Genomic DNA, 7,919 nt, shown 5'->3' with positions numbered 1-7,919 from the left:
ATGCCTCCGTCCCGTAAGGCAATGACTGGTTCATACCCCCTTAGGCAATGGTTCATACCACCGTAAATAAAGTTATGAACATTGGTACGGACTCATTTACAGTGACATTTGTATACATTCGCGTGGACGACGGGACCGCCACCCCGAGGAACCGGAGGAAACTAGACACGCGTGACGTTTCGAGGGGACCGCCACCATCGGAGAGCGGAAGGAAAGGAAAGGAGATACGCAATTAGCGCTTCAAACGCCGACAAAGAAAGGATGGTGAGAACGTGGACATGGTCGACGCAGGTAAGAACCTGGTATCTGTTTTGATCAGCATAATATCTGATACGGGTTGTATTTGGGCCCAACGTATTAAACTTATATTTACAAATTGGCGGTGTGATTGAAGCCTGCTTCACCTCCGCCGCGGGTCGGCCCGGTATTGCACTATCTCCGGGATTGGCCCAGGGTTTTTGGTCCACGGACATCGATCCCCAGCCTCGCTGTAAAAAGTTGTACTGACGTTTCACTTCCTGAAAGCGGGTGAGGCGTAAGCGTATAGGGGCTATAGAGCACATGACGCTATCGTCCCTCGGTGCCCCTAGACGTCTACACTGTCCGCATCGCAGATTGTCTTCAAGACAGGGCTCGCGCGGCCGCGCCAAACGCAGCCGCAGCCGGAGTAAAAGGCCCCGGCGCAAGCATTCCCTTACTATCTAAAGTACCTAGCATGGTGTCAGCACGCACAGGCAAGCATTAACAATTCACACTGGATGACCCCGGACACTCATCGTCAAAACGCGGGCTCGAGGAATCGCGGCAATAGCAGCGAGCGAAGTGACCATCCTACTGTCTATCGCTTGAGAGTAAACTGAGCGGTGAGAACACAACACACGCAAAACTACGAGTCGTCGGCCCACCTACACTGTACCCCCAAAGCAGATGTTCAAGGTGAATTAAGCCCCCGCCACCACCCGCAATCATGCCGACAGTATGGTGGTACCCCTGGCAGGCGTCTCTGGTCGCAGCGTCTGCAATCAGAAGCGGTGGCAAAGTCTATCACATCCTGCTCATTAGTTACCATGTCGCATTTCTCATTAGCCGAGCATGAAGCAAAAAAATAGGTCGGCAAACGAGCGTTATTAACACACCTCAGCATCCCATTCACACCCTATTTACGCGTTCAAACACTGATTACACCCTCTGATCTATATTGGGAAGGGTGTTCTATTATATAGCACCTCATACCGATTAGGAAGGGCCCTATAATGGTGTTCTGAAGGGTGTAAAAAGAAATGGTTGATCCCTCTTCCATAGGATTTGGTAGAGCACGAAAGTGAAACGTGCCTTCCCAGATACTGTTGCACGTTTTCTTCGTAAACTCACGGTCCGCTGCAGCGAAGTATACTCACGATTTGCGGGTCGGCGACCATGTTGAAGGTGTGCTTGGTGCGCGGCTTCCTGTTGGCGAGCGGTGCCTTGTTGCCGAGTCGCTTTGGCGAAGGTGCGAGCATTTGGTCCGGCTCTGTAGTGTCTTGGGCAGCCACTTGAATTGCGATGCGCTCAGCTTCATCAATGCGAGTGGCAGAGTTCGCAGCATGCGCCGCCAATGCGCGAAGACGTTCTGCTTCGCGCAGGTGTGTCTCTAGTCGGGCCAAAGCGAGATTCGCCTGTCGACGTCATTGCTTTTCTGCGCCGCTTGGCAAAGCAGCTTTCATAGTTTGTGCAGTCGAACGTGAAGCAGTAGGTGGCGTGTAAGCACAGATGATTCATGCTGAAGCTGCACTACGTAAATGATGAGTCGTCACAGGCTAATCGGACCCGAACGACAAACCATGCGCGGAAACTGCGTTGTGAGCTCAGCAGAAGGCCTACACCGCATACACCAGGCTACAGCCCGTTGCAGTCTATGCTGCACTGATACTTTCGAAGCGCTCGCTGTCGAGGCTTGTTAGTGTCATGATGAAGTACTACGCTTCACCACTCCTAGATGGCGCCGCCGTCCTTGGCAAAAGTGACCATATTTTACGCCATCGCGCCGACGTAGCATCTGTTACAGGAAGTTGATGGTGAACTCCGACATAAAACACTTTCGCGTTAAAAAATGAAGCCCGGTTACACAGTCAGTAAGGGTGCAGAAATATTTAGTGTGCGTGAATTGAAATAGGATGAATAAAGGGAGAAAGTAGAGCTCAGTCTACATCTCCGTATGCGCTCACGGCGTGTTTTAGTTCTGAGCCTGCCCACAAAGTGCCAGCAATGTAGCATTGTGATTCTCAGTTGCGTCCCGCGATGGCTGTAACCCGGTTACGCGTCTGCACGGAGTCAACGATGACCCGAGTATCTCCAGGACCTTCCCTCTTTCGACTCTCTGCGATACCCATCGAAGCGGCGACAGTGTTCTTTCTACCTCACTGCATCGGACTTAGGAGATTACGAAAATGCATGGAATTATCTCCGAGAGGGCCATAAACTTGGTCTATATGTGGAGCAACTACAAGATGCGACTTTGCAACGAGACGTCTAGTGCTAGCGTATATAGAATTACAAGGCGATCACGATTTCATCTTTCTTTTTATTTGTTTGTCTGTTTCTTGCTCTTTTCCTTTTGAAATGAAGAAATCAGGCACGGGACCTCCTTCGTTCCGTGCGTGTGGCACACCTGGAGAACCATGAAATGCCCCTCGAACGTTGCGCTTTGATAACGTCACAACCTGAACTGCGCATTCGACACGAGGACGAGCCATCACGGGCAAGAAATACCATCAACGAGAAATAGCTGAGTGCTTCGAAAATACATGCTTATTTTTCAGAAGACACTGCATTTCGATGTTTCGCTACGTAAAAAAAAAATATACAACAGGATGTGTATTATTAAATATAATTAAAGCAACCTAGATGGGCACCCGTGAATGATAGCGTCAAATATGCTTAGCTCAGATTTATTATTAGTGCGCGTTGGGTTGTGTGCTTCCCGATAATGCTTTAGTATGCGCGCGTTAAATGTTTTCTTTCTGAACTATAGTCAGCTACATTTACATTCGAAGAATTAGACACGGCAAGAAGCATACTGGAAGGCCTATATATTCAGAATGCAACTACACCCCTCTTGAACGGTAGTTGGATTTCACCGAGGCGCACTATGGTGCTGCAAGATGTGTTCATGTCCTACATATCCTCATGAGCAAAACAAAAAGCGACGAACACCCCCACATCGTTGCCCCCACTCCGGCTTCGAGCTCTATTGTCGAAGCTGGGAACTTGGATGTTTTCATTTCTACTTTTTTTCACATGATTACCTCAAGCAGCAATTAACGGCGACGGCTCCGTCAAGTGATGCCCAACCGTGGTTTGGAAATGCTGGCCGGGGGGGGGGGGGTGGGGGGGAGGGAGGTCCGTTTATTTTTGTACACAGCACTACGCTTTACCCCATCCTACATGGTGTTCATTATGGCCTCTGCCCATTTTGTGCTGACAGTAAGCAAGTGCGCAGTTGATCAAGCGCACGATATTTGCGTCTTCGTACCGTAACGTGACCATACACAAAGCAACAAAGCAGACGCTCCAATGTCTGCGCTAGATGGTGTGTGTGCTTTAGGTTGCATACTGTGATATGAAGGCCTGCGAGATGACTGTGTCGCATCGTGACTTTCTTTCCATGACTTACCTATTGTTTTGCGATTGTATCATTTTCCAGCTCGCGAATGCGCACAGTAGCGGACCGTTCCTGATTAACCTCTTTCCCTTTGTCCTTTTCGTTTTATTTCGACAGCAGCTAGGAGCTCGAAGCTAGCTTTACATTGTTTTTCATTCCGCCTGCCATGTAATTTACATTGCCAAGCTCCTATTAATGGTCAAGGATACGAATAGCACATGTATTATTGTACCTCTGAGTGCTCCGCCACAGCGCACTTCATCGTGCCGTAGTCGTGGCCATGTTTTCGTCTTTCTCGTTGTCATTGTGTCGTCATCTCCCCATGCTGGCTTCTTGGTTTGACTCGTAAAAAAAAAAAAAGCATTTTGTCCACGTCATCTGTAACCGAGACGCAAAATGAGACGTCTCTGAAGTCCCGCGTGTGAGTCTGTGTCCATGTGTGTGCGCGTCCGCACACCTAGATGCGTGTATGTGTGCGTTCGTGAGGTTTTTCTGTGTGCGCGTGCGTGTGTAGATGGGTGTATGTAAGTCTGTGAGTGTTGTATCCTGGTGAGCTGTTCATCCTTACCGTGTTTTCGGTAGAGCGTGATGATTGTGTGGGCAGTATCATGAAACTGGATCAGCAGGCGCTCGTTGTATGTGCTTGAGCGCGCCATAAAAGTGGAGGACGCTTTCATTGTCTCGTTTATCTGCTACGCAATCTGCAGGATTCATTTGTGCCCTCTAATGATTACCACGAATGAAAAAAAAAATACGATACATTTCTTCGGTTTGAAAGCCAGCATGAGAGTAACGATAAATCTGGCGGAACTTGTCCCTAGTGTTTTCGTTTTGGATAATGCAATTTGAAATGCCGTCTTCGCAGATGGTGCTTGACGATCTGATCACCGGAAATCGCCCGTAGGCGACCAGTCGCAATTGGTCGCGCAACGTGTCTCAATTGCCGGTGTGAGTACACCTTAAAGAGGCGTCTCTTGCTGTTCATGATACCGTAGAGCGCAGGCTTTGAGCAGTGGAAGCAATAAGTCATGCAGAAAGGCCGCTGCCAGAGGCACCCCGCAGTGCAGACCCCAACTTGATTGGTTGCATTTAGTTGTTTACCCGCAATCGGCGCTAATCGGTGCACGCTCGTTTCTGCGTATCGTAGTTCTCATACAGGCACCGTGTATTTTCTCAAGGAAGAGAATCCGCTCTTTGTGCCTGCACTCGCAGGCGGACGGTCGCGCCACTAACCCCGAGCGCTGCGCGCGGCGACGCGCGAGTGTGGGCTGGAGGGAGGGGGCGTTACGAGGCCGCGCCACGAAATTTTCCCGCGTGCTCGCGCATCGCAAACATCACACAACAGCGAAGGTCAAGGTTTCCTTTCTATTTTTCCCTCCGAACGCGCAGGCCGCCGTACGGCGCTCCGCATGGGCGAGAGTGAGCGCGCTGGGGGCGCGCCACCGCGTTGCGCGCGATACCGATCGCGACAGGCATGCGGCGGCGGGATGCACCGCCGTGTTTTCTAATGCCCCGCTATATTTAGTCGCGCGCGGAGCGCCGCATAGCATCGGCGAGAGGGACAGGTGGCGGCCAGCGTCGGCGACCGCACTTTCACACGGTCGCGGCGACCCACTGCGAAGACGACGGCCTACGCGAATCTTGCTCTTCGGGGCGTCGTCGTCGTCGCGTCCCTTGGGCCGAGAAAGGCCCGGGTTGCGCGCTCTGAGAGTGGCGGCGCGCACTCACGCGAGTACGGCAGGGTGACCACCACCGTGCGAAGGACCCGCATACACGCGCTGGCCGTACAACGCGTCCGCGTATTCACGAAGCTGCTGCGGTGGCGTCAATTTCGCTCCGCGTGCGATGGAGCGTCGAGAGGTCGTTTTTCAACGCCCCCGTGAGCGTCTACGCGCGCGGCTCGGCTTCGACAGGACGTCTAATGCAGGTGGTGCGCTCCTTTCAGGCTGCATGCTTCGACGAGCTGTATGAGATGATTGGCCAAACAAGGCGATCGCTCACCTTAATGGTGACTGCGGGACCAAGAAGCAATGTGGTTCCTCATTGAGAGCGGCCCGCCTCCGAGAGCGGTGTGATTACGGGTGGGGAGGAGGGCAGACACGATCGGAGGATACGCTTACCGCGACGTCGCTTCTTATCGGCACGGTGCTCTTTCTTCGTTGTGGGTTACAATGGTCACGAGGTACGACGCGTGTGCGTTGCCACCATGAGCGCGCGCCCTCCTGATCTTTAGCATCGCGCCACGTTTTTTGGTGCGCCATAAGGTGAACCTATAAAGTGCTATGCAGCTATGTCAATTCGGTAGTCCTCCGTCCAAATTATTCTGATGCGAACGTCGTTCAGTTCAATTCGGTGAGCACCGCATCATAGTGCCCCTAGCAGGATCCGCGCATGTCTCACCTCACTACATCCGGTCCCTGAAGTCACGCGCGAGGAACGAATTCCCCAAGTTGTGCACCATCACTGTTCCGACGGCAGTATGCAGTTACCCAATATTCTGGTACACTATAGTGCGGTGTCCTACAACGTTACCGCGTCAACTTGGTGTGGAGCTGGGACCCGCCAGGTCGGTCGCGGTCCCGCCACATCGGACTTGTGCCGCCAGTGTGCGCAGACGGAGATGCCTGAACATTTGCCGGTACGCTGGCGCCCGCCAAGGTCTATTTGATAAATATTGCGCACTTGACCTTTCCTTTGACAGCATAGAACGCCTTCTTTTCGCCGCGTAGATCCGCCCGCGTGCGAGATAAGGCACTTTGCAGCTTGGTCAACATCATTGACCGGTCAGGACTGATGGCATGGCTGCGCGAAGTTGTTGGGTTTCGCGCCCACAAGCTGGCGGACGCAGAACGATTCTTTTTCCGCGTTCCTATACTGAACGTGTTAAACGTTTACAGGGCACCTTATGCCAGCAAAGCTGTCAGCTCTGAGTATTTACCTTTCTTCCTATCTTTGCCATCTTTCGATGTTTGTGCCATGGAGTAACATAGTAAACGACAAGAGTGGACACTCGAGCTGTTTCGCGGCCGAGCTATAGAGCTTCGCCCATTCGCCTTTCGCCAAGAAAAATGTGGCTGCGGCTGCGGCTAGCAGCTTGACAGGCGGCACGACCCAACACGTGCGAAGCCTAGGGCGCTATTCTGGGGCCGAATTTCATAACGGTTCGGAATACGAACCGTTCGCTTCGCCGCTTACGTCACTAGATGTGCCACTCCCAAGCCGGTGGTGGAAGAAGGGGAGGACGCGACCAATACATGAGAGGGTGTCACCTCATTATATGACGAGCTAATCGAGGAATTGCTGAATCTTTCTGCTTGCTAAATAAATGTAAAATATCATATAAATATTATACACCAAGTTCTGAAGTATAAGTGAGTGGTACAGGGCATTTACGCAATGCAGAAGCGATTTATTAATGTCATTCTTTTTCATCCTCAGCCGACCGGCGGTATCGCAAGCGTAAATGAGTAGGAAGAGCGCAGCGCCATTTCATCTGCTACCAGGAGCTCGCACGATGCACGCAACAGGAACACACTGCCAGCACTTCTTAAGTAGCGAGCGCGACAAAACCGTGAACTGGTTCTTAGGGACACCTTTACTAGACGACTATATCAATTTTCCTTCTTTTTTCGCCCTTCGTAATCGGCTCGGACATGACTCGCTCGCCGCCGCGCTGTCGCTATCCCTGCGATCTGCCCCACGGCGCGTCGCGTGATAGAAGCAATGGAATTTGAAATCGAACATTACGATATACGGGCCCTGCATTGCCTGCGCGAAGTGAAATCGAGAAATGTGGTGCTGACGGTGCGCGCTGTGCCGTGAAATTGAGGAACAAAGTGTGGCACTCCCGGGGAACTAGAGAAAGAAGGGCAGCCAAATAAGAGATATCCACAATATCTCCACAGATAAGAGATCTCCACAAACCTGGAGGCTTACGAAAAGGCTTCTACTCAAATTGAGGACGACGCAACGAGCTATGGAAAGAAAAATGATGGGTGTAACGTTAAGGGATAAGAAAAGAGCAGATTGGGTGAGGGAACAAACGCGAGTTAATGAAATCTTAGTTGAAATCAAGAAAAAGAAATGGGCATGGGCAAGACATGTAATGAGGAGGGAAGATAACCGATCGTCATTAAGAGTTACGGACTAGATTCCAAGGGAAGGGAAGCGTAGCAGGGGGAGGCAGAAAGTTAGGTGGTCAGATGAGATTAAGAAGTTTGCAGGGACGACATGTCCACAATTAGTACATGACCGGGGTTGTTGGAGAAGTATGGGAGAG

At 51.4% G+C, this 7,919-nt stretch overlaps 1 pseudogene; it reads left to right on the top strand.

Moving 5' to 3' along the window:
* The first annotated feature begins 276 nt into the window (after positions 1–276).
* Positions 277–458, top strand: LOC142580589 (U2 spliceosomal RNA; annotated as a pseudogene).
* Positions 459–7,919: the final 7,461 nt, after the last annotated feature.

The sequence above is a fragment of the Dermacentor variabilis genome, chromosome 4, assembly GCF_050947875.1.
Source record: "Dermacentor variabilis isolate Ectoservices chromosome 4, ASM5094787v1, whole genome shotgun sequence".
NCBI classification, from domain to species: domain Eukaryota; kingdom Metazoa; phylum Arthropoda; class Arachnida; order Ixodida; family Ixodidae; genus Dermacentor; species Dermacentor variabilis.
Note: the sequence above shows the minus strand (reverse complement) of the source record. Positions and strands in the feature narration are given on the sequence as shown.